The sequence below is a fragment of the Mustela nivalis genome (assembly GCF_964662115.1).
Source record: "Mustela nivalis genome assembly, chromosome: 8".
Taxonomy (NCBI): Eukaryota; Metazoa; Chordata; class Mammalia; order Carnivora; family Mustelidae; genus Mustela; species Mustela nivalis.
In genome coordinates, this window is record NC_139027.1 from 23,709,021 (window position 1) to 23,717,496 (window position 8,476).

An 8,476-nucleotide genomic window follows, 5' to 3' on the forward strand; every position below is an offset into this window, starting at 1 on the left:
AGAATGGAACAAATCCACCCAAGTTTAGGGAATCGATGTGACTTGACCAACCCTCTCTGCATAGATGAAAAAACCAAAAACCAAAAACCAAAGTTCTGTAAAGTTGAGGCCATCTGCCCAAAGCCACGTAACTGATGAGTGACAGCTTCGGAGAAAAGAAAGGATAGATTGTCTAGATGTTTTTTCTAACTGCGGGTGCTTCTCACCAGTCATTACATTCATTAGTGGGTCATAACCAGTCATTTAAAAAAAATGAAATAGGACAGGCTAGAACATCAGGTGCCTTGTATCTAGTAAAGGGAAGTAATGTTTCATGGTTCTTTTCAGTTCTCTGTCTGTGTGTGTGTGTGTGTGTGTGTGTACAGAGCCCGGGGTAAAATGACAGGTCATAGTCAAAACCCTTTGAATGCCACCAGCCTGGGGAGTAAGTGGAGGAGGAAGAGACTAGGGGAATTGACAGGAAGTTTGAGCAAAATCCAAAATTTACTTCTCTGATTCAAGCCAAATAGCTCGAAAATAGCCACCAGGCCTATTTTTAGCACGTGCCCAAATTACCTTCCCTTTGATCTCTGGCCTCCCCCAGGAGAGCTCCCCAACAGCTCCCTCTGCTCCTGGGGCTTGTAGCCGCCACACAAGGAGAAAGCCAGGGGCCAGGCTTCTCTATAAACCCCGTGGGTGTCTCCTTTCCTCACTTCCTCTGCCTGCCTGGGTAGCAGAGCAGGTCCTCGGAAACAGGGAACAGCATCCTTCCCGACAGGGGTGTGGCAGAGGGGACCACACACTGCTCTCTGAGTCAGGCCACCAGGGGTGGGTGGGAGCCAGCCTCTGACCCCACTGAGTCACCAGGGACACCTTAACCCTGCAGGGAATGGGAGCAGACGCAGCTGAAGGCCCGGAGGGTGGGTCCAAGAGATCTGTCCAACTGTCCGCAGCTTCAGGGCCCGAATCTTGCACCTGAGTCCATCAAGCACCCAAAGCTTGGGGTGGGGAATCGGTGACATTTCAAGGATTTGTCCTCCTGGGCGAGCTTACATGCACTTGTGTATGTGTGTGTACAAGCGCACACGGAGCCGGGCAAGGATATGAGTGTAGAAGAAACTAGAATCATCTGTACATCTATGAGGGGACTCAGGAATCTCATCCCTGGACTGTGGAAGGGTTAGCAACGCCCCTGCTGTCAGTGAGTGGAGGCACCAGCCTCGACGTTTGCTTTGGATATGTGCGGGGATCAGGGAGCCTGTGGTAGGAGAAGCTGGGAACGGAGTGAGGCTAAAACTAGTCATGACCCCACGGGAAACTTGCAAGCCCCATAGCAGAGTATATCTAAAGAGGCAACCGAGTGACGACTGAAAAAGTAAAAATGTGGCTGAGTTGTGTAAAAGAACACTCCACCAATGGCAAAAACCACTCAACATTAAGGTCTCATTTCCATGATTTCCAAGGTTGAGGCTTGATGACAAGGAGCCTGGGTCCCAGGGGTCGATAATAGTTACGCCTGGTGGGACACCTGGGTGGCTCAGTTGGTTAAGCAGCTGCCTTTGGCTCAGGTCATGATCCCAGCGTCCTGGGATCGAGTCCCATATCGGTCTCCTTGCTCAGCAGGGAGCCTGCTTCTCCCTCTTCCTCTGCCTGCCACTCTGTCTGCCTGTTCTCACTTTCTCCCTCTCTCTCTGATAAATAAATAAAAAACTATAAAAAAAAAAATAGTTACGCCTGGCATGGCAGTGCATTTAAGTCTGACTTCGTTGTAGGTTTGTTGGATTACAGTAAGCTCTGCTTGTGAGGGGATCAGCCTTCTCAGAGTCCTGCTCCACACACAGAGCTTTGGGGGCTCACAGCCTAAAGTAGCTGTAAGGGAAAGTGGGAGATCCTGAGAACCAGTGGCAGTCACTGCCCGGGGAACAGCCTCCTGGGAAGACAAGTGTGTGTGGTCAGGGAATGTGGCCAGTGAGAGCTGAAGCCAAGCGCTGGAGTGTCCTGACTCCCAGCCCCTAATCTGCGAGGCTGGGCTCTTCGAAGTCTCGCTCTCTGCCCCTTCGACTCTGGTGGGAAGGACTCCCAGGAAAGACGTTCCTGGGAGAGAGGCTGGGGAAGGCTCAGCAGCTGAAGACACACGAGAATCTATCATATCTAATTCTAGAGCCTCTCCTTAAGAACCGTGTGACCTTGACCTCAAGTTGCTTAACCTTTCCAAACTTGATTTTTCTCATCTCTGAAAGGGAGAGAGTAACACCTGTGTACTGGGCTGGGAGGCGTGAGTGAGGACCGGGAGCAAGACGTCCTGGCCCGGTGCTGGCAGAGTTAACACGACACCAGGGCTGGCGCTCTGCGTGAGGCTGGCAGTCACCTGGAGTTGACCCTTGGGACAGGGAGGCCCCACTGCTCATCCCCCCGAGTTCTCAGTGCTTGGGGGAGCCTCCTGGCAGCTGGCGCTCCTACCTCAGTGAAGTCTGAGACTTCCCTTCCTGCCCCATAGCCTGGGGGGAGCTCTCAGGCCCCAGCAGGCAGAGACTTGCCCTCCAGGACTCTGAAGCAATTGTGGCTTGGGAAGAATTCCCAGCATGTGTCACGTTGTCTCCCACAAGGCACAACCCACGTTGTGCTGGAGAACTGCTTTGTTCTGGGGCCAGAAAGTCAGTTTGTAGGAGGTACCCCATAAGCCTACATGCTGGGCAGCACCCCTTCTCCCTCATGCCCTCTCCCCTGATCTGGGGTACATGTGTCCTGAATCACCCATCCAGGCAGCGAGAGAGGTGGCTCGCACCGAAGGAGCCATGGCCGTGGGGCCAGGGTGTGCTTTCCCCACCTGGGTGACCAGCAGGGACAGGAGCGGGGTGGGAAAAGGGGGTGGGATACGTTTAAGAACTCAATTTTCTCAGCTGGGCCGCTCAGCTGTGTCGAGCCCTGACGCAAGGCCCATCCTTTCTTTGGGTCCCAGTCTCCTTACTGGTGAAGTGAATATGGGCCCTTCTAGCTTTATGATTTTCAGGCTATTGAGCCCGGGTTTTCTCACCGGGCCCACAGCGTACTGGGGACAGGAGACCCCGTTTAGCATGTTGAGGCGGATGGGAGGGTGTGCAGTCTGGGGAGGCGAGAGAGAAGGCAAGAAGCCAGCACAGTGGGTTTGGCTCTCCCACTCAGAGGATCAGCGTGTACCAAGTCATTTTCTCTATCTTTCCGTACCTGGATTTCTTTTCTGTCTCAAGCCCCCATTCTGGTTGATGCAGAAAAGCTAGCAGAGCTGTTTCCAGGTGAATGGGCCACTGGAGTCATCATCTCGATCATTTCGGTGCTGGGGGCTTGTGTTCTGGCCCCTCCCAGAAGTGAGTGCTGGCCCTGCCACAGCTGGGCAGGCAGTGAAGCAACGGCTCTGCTCCTTCTGTCCCAAGCCCAAGTGAGATGTAAGGTGCCTCTGCCTGGTCATGCAGGATAACCCCCTTTCCCCCTCCCCCACTTGGCCCCCCGACCAGGCTGCTCCAGGCTGCTCCATCCTCAGGCACCATGCCCTCCTGCCCAGGCCCCTTTCAGCCTCAAGCTTCCCTGTGGCCACCCTCTAAGCTTGTTCCTGCTCCCCCTGCAAGAGCCATGGGAAACCCATGTGTGCAGGGGTGTGGGGAGAGAGATGAAGGGTGGGTGGGGTTGAAGGGGCTCTCCGCCTAGGCATGTCACCCTGCCCCTTCTGCTCTGGGTCTCTGGAGCACACCTTGGGGGCCAAGGGGACCCCCTGAGGTTTGCCATCCTCCCTGGACTTCCCAGACAAGTGAGGCACAAGTACTCACTGTGTCTGACCTCCAAACTTAGAGTAGGGTCTGCTACCTCCACCACCTGGGCCCTGGGGGTGCATTTCACCTTTTAAACTTTCTTCCTCTTCTCCGGGTTACAGGCTATTGATCTGGGGATGGGGTAGGAGGTAGAGAGAGGAGTGTCCAAAACAAAGTTGTACCATATTTTATATCTCATCATCTTTTCACCTGTCCTCATACCTGGTCGGGCCTCCAGAGCCAAGCCCTTGGTGTCTTTGCTGTCTCACTCCTTTAAGACAACTAGCCTTTTACGGTCTGAGTGGGAAAGAATCACACAGCATTAACATACACCTATCAAAGCCTCTGGAAAAGCTGGGCAAAGGCTCAGAGCTGGTCCTTGGCTCTGGATTGCCTTTGACAATCATCTGGAAATGCTGGTGTCCAAAAAATAATAATAATCATCATCATCATCATCATCATCATCATCAAACCACCAAAACCCTTTACAGTCAGTCCAAAGCACAAACGCTTCATCCAGATGTTCAGGTTTTCCTCCTCAAGGCTACCCCCTTTTCCTCCCCATCCTCTCCTGACTGTAATCTCGCAGGCTTTGGGGCAAATTTCCTTCAACAAGGCCTTGGTTTAACTCTGCAATAGGGTTAATCATTCATCTCTCCCTGTGCTATGATGAGAATTCTAATCTATAAGTTAGTAGATTTCTACTTAACTAGAAGTAAACTCTAGCACAGAACCTGGCATATGGTGGGTTTCATAGGGCTTTAGTCGCTTCCAACCCAATTTCCAGCCAATGGAGCACAGTCTTGTCTTCACAGCTTTGCTCCACTCAAGCGTCCCTCTCTGTCTCCTAAGGCAGACAGGATAGACTGCATCTAACGTCTACCAGCAAGTCTCCTCTAAAATGCTACCACCTCCAGGAAGCACTCCAGGGATCAGCATGAGGTTCCCAGCCCCTCTCATATGAGAACTATTCATGCCCATGACTCCTCTTTCACCCATGAGGTTTTAAGCTTATTGTAGGCATGAGCTTATCCTGTTTTATACATCTTGCACATAGCCATTGCAACCAGCCTGACCCACCCCTGCACCACACCCCTGCTGCCTCACCAACCACTACTCAGTGCTCCAGGTGGCTGCCCAGGGCCACCCCCTCACTCTCAGCCTCTTTGTGCATTGGTCCCATTGCCACCTGATTCCCACTCTTGGATCTATGACTCTGACCTCAGGTCTAATCTCTGACCTTCCAAGTGGGAGTTACCTGTGCTCTCCAGCTTGGCTTAACTTTTGGCTCTAAGCTGTCCCCACTCCTACCTTGACCCCAATCCCTGTCCTAGTGCCCCATGTCCCTACTGTCCAGGCCTGTGTGACTAATGCTATAGTGAATATCCGTGTGTGTGTGTGTGTGTATGTGTGTGTGTTCTCAAGATTGCTGAAATACCCCAAATGAATATGGCAGAGAAATGAGAGTCAACCAGAGCAAACTTCTCCTGGGTGACAGTCACCATTTCCTGCCAGTCAAACAATTGTCTATTTGCTGGGAAAAAAGAAGATAGGACTGGTCTATCTGCCCTAATAGGCCTAAAATAAGATGCTGATGAGCGATGGTGAGGGGCTTGCCTGTATGTTGGGAAAGCAGAGGGCTTTCCCAGAGGTGGAGCCTTGGTACTCTTCAGGCCTTGTCTGGTCCACAGAACTAAAGATTTGTGCATAACTGTGAAAACTCTCATAGAGGGTTGGTTACAGGGTGTCTGAGCCAATGGCTGGGGTCTTATATCCTCATAGTCTTGACCCATCCAGGCTTGGAGAAGATCTGCCTGGGGTTCCCAAAGCCATAGGGTCTGAAGAGGGGAGTGTGTTGTCATCATCCTAAATTCAAAGTGGGTAAGACAAAAATGCAAGTTTCCCCCAAAGCAGGACAGGTCATGAAGTGAGCTCCTTCAGGGACTCTTTCCATCTGTGTGTGTGGGGAGGGAGGCGGGGGGCTTTCTTCCCTCTTCTAGTACATTCTTACTAGGTCCCTTCTACAAGAGCCAGGCACTGAACTGGACACTGGAGATACGGACGTGGGAGACAGGTGTAGGCCCTGCCCTCACAGAGCTCACAGGACTGACTGGCGATGGAATAAGGAACAACAATGGAGAATGATGGGTATCGCATCCCAGGGAGTACTTGGCAGGGGTGAGGGACGGGGAGGGTTTAGGCTAGTCAGGGAAGGCTTCCTGGGAAAGCTGACTATTAAGGGGAGACTGGAGTTTTTATCAAGCAGACGGCAGGTGTGAGTGACCAGTGACTGGAGAGAGAGAGGACAGGACCCTCCGGACACTGAGAGACATTGATGACTGGGCACAGAGGGCAATGCGAGAGAGGAGAGGGAGGCTTCAGAGGGAAGCGGGCACCAGAAATAGGAGGGTGCGGGCACCTGGCCTGATTGCTTAGTACTTACTTGCTCCCTCCTTTCTAGCTTCAAATCTCGAGGGAGGGCTGCGACTCTCTTCGTACCCTGTATAGTATCTAGAACAGAGCTCTGCATACAGTAAGTGCTCAATTAATACCTGTGGAGTAGTTGACCAAGGAGAGAGGTAAATGAAAGATTAGGAAATTAGTTGTACACAGAGACCCTTGGGAAACAAATGCACGTACTTTGAATCATATGATCTGTAAGTTTATGGCTTTGCAGTTGCGATTTTATAGCTAAAACAAAATATGCATTAAAAACCAATAGGAATGTGTAAAATCAGCACTGGCCAATCTCAGTTGGCAGGCAGGAAACCTGGCTCCTTGAAGCCTGCCTGGTTCCATGGTCAAAACATGCCTTGGGTAGAGATCCAGAGGTAAAAATTCATTTGGTTCTGGGAACCCGAAACAGACTCAAACCCAAAGGAGCAGGTCTGAGCTCTCTAGGGCAAAATGACATTGCATGCCTCAGATTACTACAGGCGGCCGGCTTAAATTATTTCACAAGCACATTCACTACCATGGGAATTCAGAAGAGGCAACCAGCCCTAGCCAGAGTCGGTGGGACTCGGGACTTGCACTATGATGGGACCTCAGTCAGGTTGGAATTAAATAAAACTCCCCAGAATCCACCTCGTTTGTCCTGCAGAAGCCCAGGGACCTCGCAACTCTCCTTCCTTCCAGCCACCAGCTCCTGCCTGGGCCCCACTACTCAGCTGACCAGGCCTTCTCAGCCCACATTTTGTCACCTCTATGCACACATGGGCCACCTTCGTGAAGCCACACCCCTTCGTCAGTTGATTTCTCAATCACTTAGAATGCTGAATGCAGTAATCTTTTTTTTTTAAGACTTTATTTATTTATTTGACAAGAGATCACAAGTAGGCAGAGAGGCAGGCAGAGAGAGAGAGAGAGAGGAGGAAGCTGGCTCCCCGTTGAGCAGAGAGTCCCATGTGGGACTCTATCCCAGGACCCTGAGATCATGACCTGAGCCAAAGGCAGAGGCTTAACCCCCTGAACCACCTAGGTGCCCCTCAATGCAGTAATCTTGGTTCTGGTTAAATAACATCTTTAGATATTTTCTCCTCGGACTCCAGATTGCCTCTCTCGGCCCTTCTCTCCAACCCTCATTTCCCTCATGGTTTGATTTAGGAGTCAGATGAGTTTTCTAGAAATACTCCATAGAAATAAATCCTCATAGGCAAGGCAATAAATTATCTAAGTTATGCATGACTGATAGAGCCTTCTGGTAGGAGACACTGAAGAATGCTGATCGTGGAAAAACAAAATTCAAGAGGCCAAATTTCACAGGGAGCAATTAGTATTAAATAAGAACAGGTCAGAGGCACTGGAGCTTTAGAAACTGGCTGTCCCTGCCTCTTTTGTAAGTCGGGTTTACTAAATGGAACGTAATGATATGTAACCAAAATACAAGAAGGCCATTTCTTTGCTAAGGAGTCCCAGCCAACAAACACAATGGAAAAACAAGAGTGATACCTTTCACTCTGGGATTTGTTGTTTTCTGTTTTTTGGGTTTGGGGTGTTTTTGGTTTTTTTTACTTTTCAGTCTCTTCTGGGTGTTAGAGGACAGACCATACAGCCTTGAAAAGCCCTGGGATAGCCTAGATTCAGTGGAAAAAGTTCTTGGATTCAGTGAAAAATTTCCTAAGCTGGGTACTGATAAGAATGTCATGTTTGGAGAAAGAAAAGCAGTCACTAGTTAAATATCTGTATTTGCCAACCTTCTGTCCCATGTTAAGAAAGGGACTTTAAAAAAAAAAATTTTAATAAAAATGTGCATTATCATCTAAATGATTGGCTGGTTCTTGCCCTCACTAGAAGCCTAAAGAGAAAACTATTTGGGGTTACAAAATGGGAAAAATTAGTCACCAGTGATTCACAGAGACTATAAATATGTGGCTATATTGTTCTCTTACTTACGATCCAGCTGGGATCTGCTGTTTGGGAGGAAGTTGTGGAGAGAGCATGACCCTCCAAAGCCTCCCTGTTAGAGCCTCTTTGGGTTCAATGCTGGGTACCGGCTGTGCAGGGCACAGCACCTGGAAGGCTGTCCTAGGACTTCTGCTGGGCTAGAGCAAGGAACAGGGGAGTGACAACACTCTTTCTGTCTGTGCTGTCCTGGAGGGAGAGGGTGTAACTGACTGGGCCATTTCCTGAACTGGGGAGAAAAACAAAAACAGGGACAGGGAGAGCTGTCAGCCGGCAGAGTCTGGCAGCCTGGTACTCAGAATTCTAGAAAC